A 12,921-nucleotide genomic window follows, 5' to 3' on the forward strand; every position below is an offset into this window, starting at 1 on the left:
ATGTAAAATAAATGCAAGGGAAGCACGAGCTGAAAATATACTTCGGTTTAAAAACAAGTGGAATGCCTCTGGCCGTCTCACCTGTATCACGCCATTGAATATAGCAGCAGTGCTGACTTTGAAAACTATAACAATATGTTAAGTGATACTTGGTTACTCTTATGTCCACGTTTTATGAACTAGACCAATAAACTTACAGAGATATGATGGTTATTCCCCCCCCAAAAAAAAAAAACTTGGCCAAAGTTCATTGACCTTACATGTACATGACCTTTGATCATGTGACCTGGAACTCGCACAGGATGTTAAGTGATACTTAATTACTCTTATGTCTAAGTTTCATGAATCAGATCCATAAACTTTCAAAGTTATGGTGGTAATTCAAAAATACACCCAATTCGGCCAAAGTGCACTGATCTTTCACCTTAGTCATGTGACCTGAAATGCGCACAGGATGTCCAGTGATACTTGATTACTCTTAAGTCCAAGTTTAACGAACTAGACCAGTAAACTTTCAAAGTTATGATGAAAATTCAACATATACCCCAGTTCGGTCAAAGTTCATTGACCATAATTGACCTTTGACCTTAATCATGTGACCTGAAACTTGCACAGAATGTTCAGTGATACTTGATTACTATTATGTCCAAGTTTCATGAATCAGATCCATAAACTTTCAAAATTATGATGGAAATTCAACAGATACCCCCATTCGGCCAAAGTTAATTGACCTTAAATGACCTTTGACCATGGTCATGTGACATGAAATTGATGCAGAATGCACAGTGATACTTGATTAACCTAATGTTCAAGTTTCAGAAACTAGGTCCATATATTTTCTTAGTTATGATGACATTTCAAAAACTTAACCTTAGGTCAAGATTTTGATGTTGATTCCCCCAACATGGTCTAAGTTCATTGACCCTAAATGATCTTTGACCTTAATCATGTGACATGAAACTCAAGCAGAATTTTAAGTAATACTTGATTTATAATTTTGCCAAGTTTCATGAACTAGGTCCATATACTTTGCAAGTTATGCTGTCATTTCAAAAACTTAAAATTCCGTTAAGATTTGGTGTTGACGCCGCGGCGCCGTCGGAAAAACGGCGCCTATAGTCTCATGTCTGTGTTGCAGGTGAGACAAAAAAAATTGTTCTTGCATAAAAATTGAATATTCAAAGCTAAAAGTGAACGTATTAAAAAGGAACAACAACAGAAATATTCAAGCAAATAAGATTTTGAAATGAATTTTGCATAATTCGAAAATTATGGCAAAGATAATGAAAAGGTTAAGAGGAAGTCTGCTGATTAGCCAGAAGTCCGATCATCATATTTATCATTTTATGCCATTTTGGCACAAGCCTCTTTTTTAACCCCAGACAAAAACATTCTGTGTTCGCTCAAGCATGAACAAAACTAAACTATTTTAATGGCACTTGAAGGATAAGACTTCAGATCACCTATTGACACCAAAATATAGAGATCATAATTTGAAAAAAAAGTTTAAAGACTTTTCAAATCTGTCCCGTTTTTTTATACGCACTGTATAGCGTAAAAAGACTCTATAGCACGATTAGCGCTAATTATACGCTCATTAATCCCTTATTTTAGGTCAAATTTGAGTCCCTAATGTTAGAACTTTTTTAGGAGCCCTCTTGCTTCAAGGTCAATTTGGCTTCCCCCAATTTTATATTCAATAGGACGCCCCCAAATTTAATGAAAAGGAAATTAAGGAAGATGCTGAATGTATTTCATGAGAGATGGGAGATAATTGGATTGCCTGCTTGCAGTGATAGAACACTGCAAAAACTTAACACCAGCCCGGAATTTTACTGTATATATAGTCCGGCAGCCCAGGAGGTTTATTCAACCGAAAGCCGGACAAGCACATGACCCCATAGCTGGATAGCATGGACCCTGAAGTTTACAAAAATGCATTGCTGCCGGGTTCTATGCGTGGTCTTTCCTCCGAAATGACGTAATAGCTGACGTCACTAGAAAATGGCCCTAGTTTACCATTTTTCAGACATTGTACACATAGCATGAAGTCAAGGGAAAATATCTCAGCCAAATCATGCTTGTTTTGTATGAAACTTTCAAAATATATTGTTCAAGTAATGCACAAGAGATATGCAAAATTTCACGAACAGAAATTATTGATTACATATGCAAATTACGTAATGAAATTTGCATATCATTAGTTTTGGAGATTTCTCGCATAAAAAAATTGTCGAAAATCGATTCACAAGTTTATTTTCTTTTTTAGTGCACTCTATTTGATATATTTCCTCTCAAGCATAATATCATTCTCTTCATATATATCTCTACTTTAAGAAAATATATAACAGTAATTGAAAATGACATTATAGACTGTGATTTCAGCCGCCTTTTCAATATGGTGCGCACATAGAAATTGTGCGTTTTTGGCCTATTTTCACCATATAGCTGAGGTGTGCGAACGATATGCCTACTTTATTGATGTTTCCTGCATTTTGCATGATATTAAATCTTCCTAACAACATATTTTCCTCTTTATTATGTCTCTACTGATAATGCCATGGTCACATTTGTTCTACGGCGGCCGTACGGCGAGTCGAAAACAGCCGCTTTAACATTTTTGTCCAACTACATATAGGTGGTTTGAATCAAAATTGATAAAACGGCTGTTTTCGACTCGCCGTACGGCCGCCGTAGAACAAATGTGACCATGGTATAAATCAATGATTTCGGCAAAGATTGATAGCCAACTGGGCAGTCTATAGGCTACGTTTTCAGCCTAGTTTTCAACAACGAACCTATACCATGTATGCCAGCATCGTTGTAGTCGAGTCGGATAAGGGGTTCCTGCATGTGTACCATCACAATATTATCACTCAACGTTTTGGTATTTGCCTTAATAGCCCAGTCATTTTAGACCAAATTTTGACCACACTTGGAACAAATTGCAACAGAATTTTTTTTTATCACAATGCATTTCTGTGAGGTCTCTAGTACAACATACTAAAAGTCCCAAACTTTCCGAATAGGGGAAAGGCATCTAATTTGCATAAATCCAAGATAGCTACCAAACTTAATTGATATGCCTTATCCTTAATATTTTTTGTACAGATAATGGAAAAATCTTGAAATGAATACGCAATTCACTATGATTAAGACATCATAAATCCATTGCAATCGTTTCCGGGAGTGTCCGGTTCATATTTGTCGAAAAATGTGAGAAATTATGTCAAAATTTCCATGTTTTCGATCAAAAAATTGCGTTTGCGTTGAAATCTTTCTGTTTTATCATGGCATCAACAACTAATGTAAAATATGAGCATTCGACAAGAAAGGGCATATATCAACGACAAAAATGATATGCTTCATAACAGTATTAATGTCTTAACTTGCTTAGAATAGCTTAGAATAGGGACAAATTCATCCGAAGGTATTATGCGATATTACGATAAAATGACACCAAAAACCAATCTCCGTGTCCCTGTCATCCTTTTATATCGACTACAACGCGATTGCTGGCATGCCTCTGAAGATAGTACAATATATTAAATCGGTCTTGCCTCGCCTTTGTTGGTGTGACTAACACGCGTAAATACAATGACGTATAGCGATACAAACTAGGTGTATATTACTTAAATTGATATTTAGGCAAACGGCTGTTTCTGCATATTAAACATGTTAAAGTAACTTTTATGTTAATGAAATCTCTTAGAAAGAGTTATAGGATGCATTGCTCTGCATGCTGCATGCAATTACGTTCAAGAACATAACAGCATAGTCCCGCAATAGCTTGTCAAAGTTACCCCCCTTATCCATAGCTCAACTATTAAAAATATCGTGCTCTTTGGAGCCCCCGATGTGACAAAGCGGTGTTTTGCTACAAAGAAAAACACTTTTATTGTCTTGAAATCACTTGGAGGCAAAAGAGCAGGCTTTTCTCTATCAGTTACATATAAAGAAGTGATGGCACAGCAAATCGTACCCTTTCAGGGGTCTTCCGAAGTCACAAAACCCCTTTTTGTATTTTGCTCATTTCTTGGAAAATTCGCACATTTTTTAGCCCCATTGAGGCAGTAGGCGTTTCCCCTTTGCAGTAAACCGATTTAATTGTTTTGTAATCACTTGGGGATGAAAAAATAGATTTTCTTCTATCAGCTAAGTCTGGCACAGCAAAGTCTACCCCCTACGGGGTTTACTAAAGTGAATCCCTTTTCCATATTTTGCCAATTTATGGAAAAATCAATAAATCCGGAGTCCTCATTGAGGCAAAAAGATGTTTCTGGTAAAGTGTAAGCCACTTTTCTTGTTTTAAAACCACTTGGAAACAAAAGAGTAGCCTTTCTTCTATGTGCTACGTATAAAGAAGTGCTGGCACATCAAAGCTTACATCCTTTAGGGGGCTGCTGAAATCACCCCACCCCTTTTGCGTATTTTGCCCATTTCTTGTAAAATTTTGGAGCCCCATTGAAGTAAAAGACGTTTCCCCCTTTGCAGTAGACCACTTTTATTCTTTGGAACCACTTGGAGATAACAAATTAGATTTTCCTCCATCAGCTACATACAAAGAAGTGCTGGCACAGCAAACCCAACAACCCAGGGGTTTGCAAAACTCAGCCATCCCTTTTCCATATTTTGCTTATTTATGGAAAAATCTATCAATTCGGAGCCCTCATTGATGCAAAAATGTGTTTTTTTATACATATATATAGCAAACCACTTTCATTGTTTCGTAACCACTTGGAGATAAAAAAAATCCTTTATCAGCTACATATAAAGAAGTGCTGGCTCAGCAAAGCCTACCCCCTCAGGGGTTCACTAAGTCTCCCTACCCTTTTTGCCTATTTTCCCCCTCCTTATTTTATTTATAATTTATGGGGAAATTCTGCCAATTTGGAGCCCCTATTTGGGCAAAACGTTGTTTCTGCTCTTTAGTAAATTTCTTTCATTGTTTCGTAACCACTTGGAGATGGAGCGTTGTGGCCCAGTGGATTAGTCTTCGGACTTTGAAACAGAGGGTCGTGGGTTCGAATCCCCCCCCCCCTATTCAAGCAAAAGGCATTTTTGCTATATGGTTAAGTCAATTTTATTACTTGAAACTTAAAGATGAGTAGGTTTAGTCTATCAGCGCATCGACCCTTCCCTCTTCGGGGACTCCAAATTGACAGATTTTCCCATAAATTGGCAAAATACGGCGCATCGACCCCTTCCCTCTTCAGGGGCTCCAAATTGACAGATTTTCCCATAAATTGGCAAAATACGGAAAAGGTGTGACTTCGTTATATAGTTTAATAGTATTATAATAGGGTGTGGCAGGTCTAATAGCTACATCTTATTTTTCTGTTGAACTCTGAGATCGAGCAAGCAGTAAATTTCATTATTTTGGTGTACAATGTCACGTGACTAGTATATGATAGTTTCCGTGCCTAGACCCTTTCATGTTAAACAATAAAAATAGAGTCCAAACAGAATCGAATTTATGCATTTAATGTTGATAGTAACAATGTTCTTGTAGTATAAATTTTTGCTTACTGATATTCATGATATAGCGATAGATTGAGGAAGTCGATGTTTATAGTATATCGAGGCCGGAATTTATATGATTTGTAATCGGGTCTGAGATACATAGTACACTAGCGTCTTCTGCTACGTAAACTTAATGAGCGAATATGGCCAAAATTAACCATTGCGTTTATGCAAATTAGAACACTTTCCCCTATTCGGATTTTATGGGACTTTTAGTATGGTCTTCTATGGACCTCAGAGAAATGTTCTGCATTGGAATAAATTCTGTTGCAATTTGTTCCAAGTGAAAAGTTAAAATGTCTGGACTATAAGTCTCTAGTTAATGAATCTTGATGTTCCTTTCCCAAATCGTGTCCAACGGGGTTCAAAATTGATATCTTTGGCGGCCCTCTTGGACTTTTTTTAAAATGAAAATCAATTATTTTCATATTTGATTGAACAGTCTGACAATTGGACAATCTTAATCAATACGCATTTCACTATGATTGGGATAGAAATCGGTTGAAATTGTTTTCTGAATATAGTCCAGTTAATATATTTTGAAAAAAAAGAATCCATCAAAAAAATTTGAACCAAAATGTTCATGTGCATTGACATCTTGCATCCGATCGCCTTTGTTGATGTGCCAAACATGCAGAAATGCATGTAACGTGCTTAGCGATCGATAGAAAGGTATGTATTACTTGTATCATGTGTATGAGGGTAAAAGGCGTTTTCTACACAAAGCAATTTTTATGATACTAAATCTCTTGAAAAAGATAGAAGTTCGAGGCATTGCTCTGCATTTTCACTTTGAATGCAATTACTCTCATGCAATTACTCTCGGACCAAATATCGGCGGAGCAATTGTCGGGTGACCTTTCAGGGGGTGATCTATAATTGTCACAGATTTCCGTCAGCGCAATGAATCGTGGCTTTTCGCTTTGACTTTTAAACAATGAATGATTGAGAAGACATAAAAGTAAATAATAATTCTAGCCTATAGTCTAACTTTTGAAGGTTTCCATTGCGAAAAAAGTGTAGTCGATTTTACGGAATACCACGACTGTATCTATCTTGGGAAAATATAGGCCTGTATGTATTCTACTTAAAACGGTAAACCCATCGGTAGTGCCTTTCGATATATACTCGGTTCACTGATGTGACACGTTAGTTTTGTAATGTTTAGTTTTTGCATGTTTGTATTCATTTTTAGAAATCCTTTTCAATTGTAGAGGCATGTTATCGAATCCCAGCTATGGCGTAACTTCCTTCAGCAAGAAACTGATCCAAAATGTGCTGACTCAACCCAGGTGAGGTAAATAAGTACCGGTAGGAAGTAATTCCTTAAATAGCTGTGTGCGCTATGAACGCCTAGCTTAGCCAGGTAATATAGGAGCGCCTTGAGTACCTAACAAGGTGGATATGTGCGCAATATAAATACCCTATATTATCATTATGTTGTTATTATTATCTGACGTTCAAAACAAATCGATTTGCAGTGCACTTGCCCATTCACAAGTCGAATAGTTCCCTCGTTCTTGTTATATATTGGTCATTATGTTTGCATTATGTAGTGTATTTCAGATGAGGATGAATGAAATCATATATGATTTGAACTGTTTTGATTTGAAGATTTTTTTTAAATAGCGACAGGAAATACAAAGTAGTACTCACCCATTGAGAGAAATATATATATCAATGTGAGGTCCATTCTAATTAAAATCGTTGCCATGCACGTCCTTTAAGAATGTCTCTTGTGTGTATTGCTTTGATTCGCATTAATCACATGAAAAGACTTCTGCTTGCAGCTTAGTAGCAAAAATAATATCTTAAAACAGATACATATCAGAGCATATTTCGCGAAATCGGGCAAAGATTGGAAAAACGGAGCTCAACTGTACCCTGACATGCCATGAGTAACTTCTAGCTGTCTTTGTTTATATCTAAGACTTAGCCCAAGATCATAACCAAGTCATCAACGCCTTAGCAATTTTTATACTCTCTATCCGTCAGGGCTTCGAGTTCAAAGGAGCGGCCACTTGTGGCTCGTCAGGGATCAGTTGTGACTCGTCAGGGGGCAGGGATACGTCCCTTGCATGGGTTGTGACTCGTCAGAGGGGGAATCTGCCCCCTCCCCTCCCCCCCCCCCCCCCCCCCGCCATGGGGCGCCATTACGGCTCTTATGTGTTACGACAACGCGTCGTGATCGCAGTCGTGATAAAAAAAAACTATAAGGAATCAGCATTTATCGGATCTTTAAAACACATATTTATGGGCACTCGATGGCACCAGAGATCCATAACGACAATAATTGCTCAATTGCTGCACTTGTACATTGGCGGCGTTCAGCTAATTACCTTTCTCGACAATATTTACTACACAAATTGACGAATAAACTTTGTCTCATATAGGAGAAACAGCTTCTTATTACGATGGATTAAAACAACAGTAAGCACGTTCCGTGTAACTTTGAAACACCTTAATGCCTGGTTACCAAGAGAATTGATAGATTTCCATAGATACACCATAAAGGGATAAAATATTCATTAAAGCTTCCGTGTTAATAGTTGGTTTCGGGTTGAGGTTGAAAGCTTGATGCTATTACCCGAGGATATTCAATATGGTACACAGTTAACTGGTTTGATTATTAGTTGAACTGATATTATTTCCAACTGATACCAGCTAGTTCAAAATTTAGTCAGCTGAAAATTAGTTGATTCCTCAAATACGAGGGACCCGTGACCACACTGGCGACATAAAGATTTACCGATTAATCGTAACCTTGACTTTTGACGATTTGCAATCGTAGATTGTTGTACGATCATTGTTAAGCTGTGTGTTATCACGTCATTTAACTGTAGATATATATATATATATATATATATATATATATATATATATATATATAGTGTAAAGAAATTGATGAAGAGAACAATGGTAGGCGTAGCTTAAATCAAGGTTCCCCAGAGCTAAATACCCTCTGCCGGGAATCGAATCCGGGCCCCCAGCTTTGAACGCCGGTATATATATATATATATATATATATATATATATAAACCCCTCAAAAAAAGTTTGGAAATCTGCGTTTGGCCATTAATTTCTCCCAACTCCCAATTTTACACAATACATGTTTTACATCAGATCATTTAATTCTCTTTGAATTGATACAATTCTTGTTATGATCATGCCATCACAAAAAGAGCAGGACTCAAACGTGTTGTACAAGATCTGAATTGAAAAGCTGCAAAACGAGCAAAAAAGGTTTGGAAATCTGAGTTTGGCCATTAATTTCTCCCAACTCCCAATTTTACACAATGCATATTATTTTGATACCATTCAAAAATCATTAGACTTTCTTTAAAATAATACCATGCTTGTTATGATCATGCCATCACAAAAAGAGCAGGACTCATACGTGTTGTACAAGATCTGAATTGAAAAGCTGCAAAACGAGCAAAAAAGGTTTGGAAATCTGAGTTTGGCCATTAATTTCTCCCAACTCCCAATTTTACACAATGCATATTATTTTGATACCATTCAAAAATCATTAGACTTTCTTTAAAATAATACCATGCTTGTTATGATCATGCCATCACAAAAAGAGCAGGACTCAAACGTGTTGTACAAGATCTGAATTGAAAAGCTGCAAAACGAGCAAAAAAGGTTTGGAAATCTGAGTTTGGCCATTAATTTCTCCCAACTCCCAATTTTACACAATGCATATTATTTTGATACCATTCAAAAATCATTAGACTTTCTTTAAAATAATACCATGCTTGTTATGATTATGTCATCAAGAAATTAAAGAGCAGGAATAAAAATTGTTGGATGAGGTCTGAATTGAAAAGCTGCAAAACGAGCAGAAATAATCATGGTCAATACAGAACATGATTCTTTCGTATGTGTCAATAGAGTGAAAATCCATTCATGGTTCTGTGATATAACATGGTAGACTTTGAGTCATGGTTTGAAATGCATGTTTAATTAGGTGGTCTGTCATGAATATGACAGATCACCTATTATATTCGTCAGAATTTTCTTTATTTTTATTGCCAAAGCTAGTAACCACTTTATCTCAATATCGGGCCTGTCAATTTCCTTGATTTTCATGTCATGTATGGCAATCATTATGGACATGCGAAACGAAACTTTTCAAGGTTATCAAATCATGATGACGTCATCTAGGCGCCATTTTGTGAAATTAAATGATTGATCATATCATCGCAACTCATCTTCAAAAATCATCCATATTTGCATCATATCAAGTTCAGGTAACAAGTCATCAGGCCATGTCAACAGAGGTCATGCTAAGGTCACGACGCGCACGTACGCGCGCGTCAAAATTTGAAAATTCTCCAAATCAACCGTGGTCAAGTTTGGGTACGTTTCAGGCCATTTTGAGCATGTCAAGAATCTGCGCGCGCACAGGTATGCGTGCGCGTTCTTGCTCCTATCATCGCTATGCCTCTTCGAGTCGTCATTTATTTTATGTCTGTCCATTGTCCATGATCTTCTGATTAATTTGATACCTCATTCAGCCTCTTACGACCAATAATACGCAAATGCGCGTCAATTCAAATGTGCTTTACACGCGCGTGCAAACTCGCAAAATAAGTCATAAGTGGGCAAAAATATGCCTATATAAAATTCACTGTAGCTCTTCAAGGAGTCCGTTGACCCCCAATTTTTCCTCACTCGTCAATGTACTCAATATCTCATTTGGAAATTGCATAAATACCACAAAATTGCTTAAAAAATAAAAATTAAACATTTTCGCAACATACATCAACGTATTTATGCATATTTGACCGTATCTTCATTATTAGTAGTCAGTTTTCTCTCAAATTTTGATATGATGTAGTCAAAAAATTCTCTACAAATAACGTGTGAATAATTTTCACTTTTGACCACAGCATCAATGTGTTGTGACCTGTTCAAGTTTTTCCAAATTTTTTCTGGGCCTATTTTTTGAGAATTTTCTTAAGAAAATATTTTATTAATCAATTTTACGGTCTTCCTATAAATTTGAAGCCAACTGGTTTTGCGTTTTTTCACGTAGGACATTTTTGTAATTTTTCCGGAACTTTTTAAGAGGTAATTTTAACATTGTAGAACATCATTTATGTATTTTCTTTGTAAACGCTACAATATTGAAATGCTGTTGTGTTGAAAAATTTCATTCCGGACATTTTGTGGAAATTTCCGGATTTTTGTTTTATTCGCTTTTCACTAAATATAACATATAACAAATTTTCATATGCCTTCTGTAAAATAAAAAAATATGCAATTTACTTAAATACATATTTTCCCGAAATTTTGCGGGAAAATTGCCTGTATTTGAATCTTTCACCTGAATTTTTTCTAGTAAAATCATTAAGAAAGAATTTTCAATTAAAAGTTAAAGTCATACACAATTAATAAATGGATATTGAAAATTCTTGACGGAAAATATAATGTGAAATGTAACATTCCCCCCCCAAAAAAAAAAAAAAATATTCCTTTCATCTAATACATCACTGATGAGTTTTGAAGTGAATGCTGTGAAATTGTAGCACTGTGAAATTTCTCATTAAAAATAATTCAAATTTAGCAAAAGTTTTGAATAAAAATATTTAAGATATTTTAGTTTTCAAAAAGTATCATGAATTTTCACGCATTCTGTGAATTTGATACCCACTGACATTGTGAAAATTCTTGCTTGTAATCTTAAAAGAAAAGTTGCTTACTGAGTAAAGAATTTTAAAAAAGATTTTGCAAAAAAAACATAAACTGTCGATTAAAAATGAGCTGCTCTGAAAATGAAGGCTCCTTTCATAGCGCAATTTCGGAAAGCCAATTTCTGAGTTGTTTTTAATGCATTTTACGTGCACCAAACTTCATTTTGTATTGCATTATCACCAACATATTTATAAACATCACGTTTGTCATCACACATTACAGAGTGAGTATTAAGCACCGGAATTAGCAATGGTCAAAATTTACTCCCATGATGTCTATGATCAAGATTGTCTAATGATTTAGTTCATACATTAGCCGACACCTAATGAAATTTCATGACAGACCACCTAATTCGTCCTAATGACGAATTAAAATCTAGTTGTTTATGTGTTTGCTTGTGCAGAGATTTGTTTGATTCCATGTTAATGTTGATGCTAAGGGCCTGGTCACACACCACCCGAGCGTTGTTGGAGCGGTAGGTGGAGCGGTAGGGAGAGAGGTTCGAATTTCGACAACGCTCGTCACCGCTCACAAAATTGGGGATAAAACCATAAAATCAAAAACATGGGCATTGCCTTAGCGGTGCACCGCTGAAGCCAGCGTAGCTTTAGCGTTGGTTTAACGGTGGCGAGCGTTGGTTTAGCGGTGACTCGAGCGTTGATAGAGCGGACTTCTGCGCATGCGGGTGTCGGCTCGACGGAGTTTAACACTATGATCATGATGACAAAGAGAGTATACTATTTATGCATATAATATTCGGCGTTGCCTTAACGGAGGCCAACTTTGGTTAACCGGTGGTGAACGGTAGCGAGCGGTGATGATTTTTTCCCTCCGCTCAGCACGACCGCTCCAACAACGCTCGGGTGGTGTGACCAGGCATTTAGGTGCACGAAAACAATTAAAAGAAACCGCTGAGAAACCTCCTCATCACCACTGAAAAAAGAACAGTGACTTTCAATATTGTGTCATTTTGCAACTTTTGAATTTTGACCTTGCCCCACATTTCAAGGCACTGCACCTCCATGTGATCCATAATCATATCATGTAGGGTATCATTTTAAAGAAAATTAAATGCTCTATTCATTAAAACTAATTATACATTGATATTTTCTAAAACCGGGGAGAAATTGTCTATCAAGTCCTATTTCCAAGCTTTTTTCGATGAGTTTATATATTGGGGGTGGAGTTTTTTAGTACAATTTACAAGTTAAATGGTCAAAGGTTCAAATAATAACCTTTCAATGAACTTGAAAAAAAATGGAAGAATTAGAGAAAAAAAAATCAAAAATGGATTTCTGAAAATCTTAATTAAACTGTCATTTGAACACAAAGTTTTAATCCTCCCTGAACATGATAGGTATTACCATTCATGGTTCAGCAAAGTTGGTCCTTCCTGTCAAATCTGTAAAATTTGAGATATTGTGTAATTCAAACCCGGGATTAAAAAAAAACAGTGAGGGACATCGTCGACTTCCTCATTGGCATATCACCGATTCGTGCATACAAACTGTTTTTGTAAAATACTTAAAATGTCATAACTTTCTTAATTCACTTCCGATTTTGACGAAATTTTCAGTGTTATGCTTGTTTGATTTTTCTAAACTGATTTCGAACCAACTTTTTTGTGGACTTGACCGTTATCTTCTAAGACAGAATTTCGCCTAAGTCTAACAGATTTCTGAGGCCCCTAGATTCGAA

Source organism: Lytechinus variegatus, chromosome 8, assembly GCF_018143015.1.
Source record: "Lytechinus variegatus isolate NC3 chromosome 8, Lvar_3.0, whole genome shotgun sequence".
In the NCBI taxonomy this organism is placed as follows: domain Eukaryota; kingdom Metazoa; phylum Echinodermata; class Echinoidea; order Temnopleuroida; family Toxopneustidae; genus Lytechinus; species Lytechinus variegatus.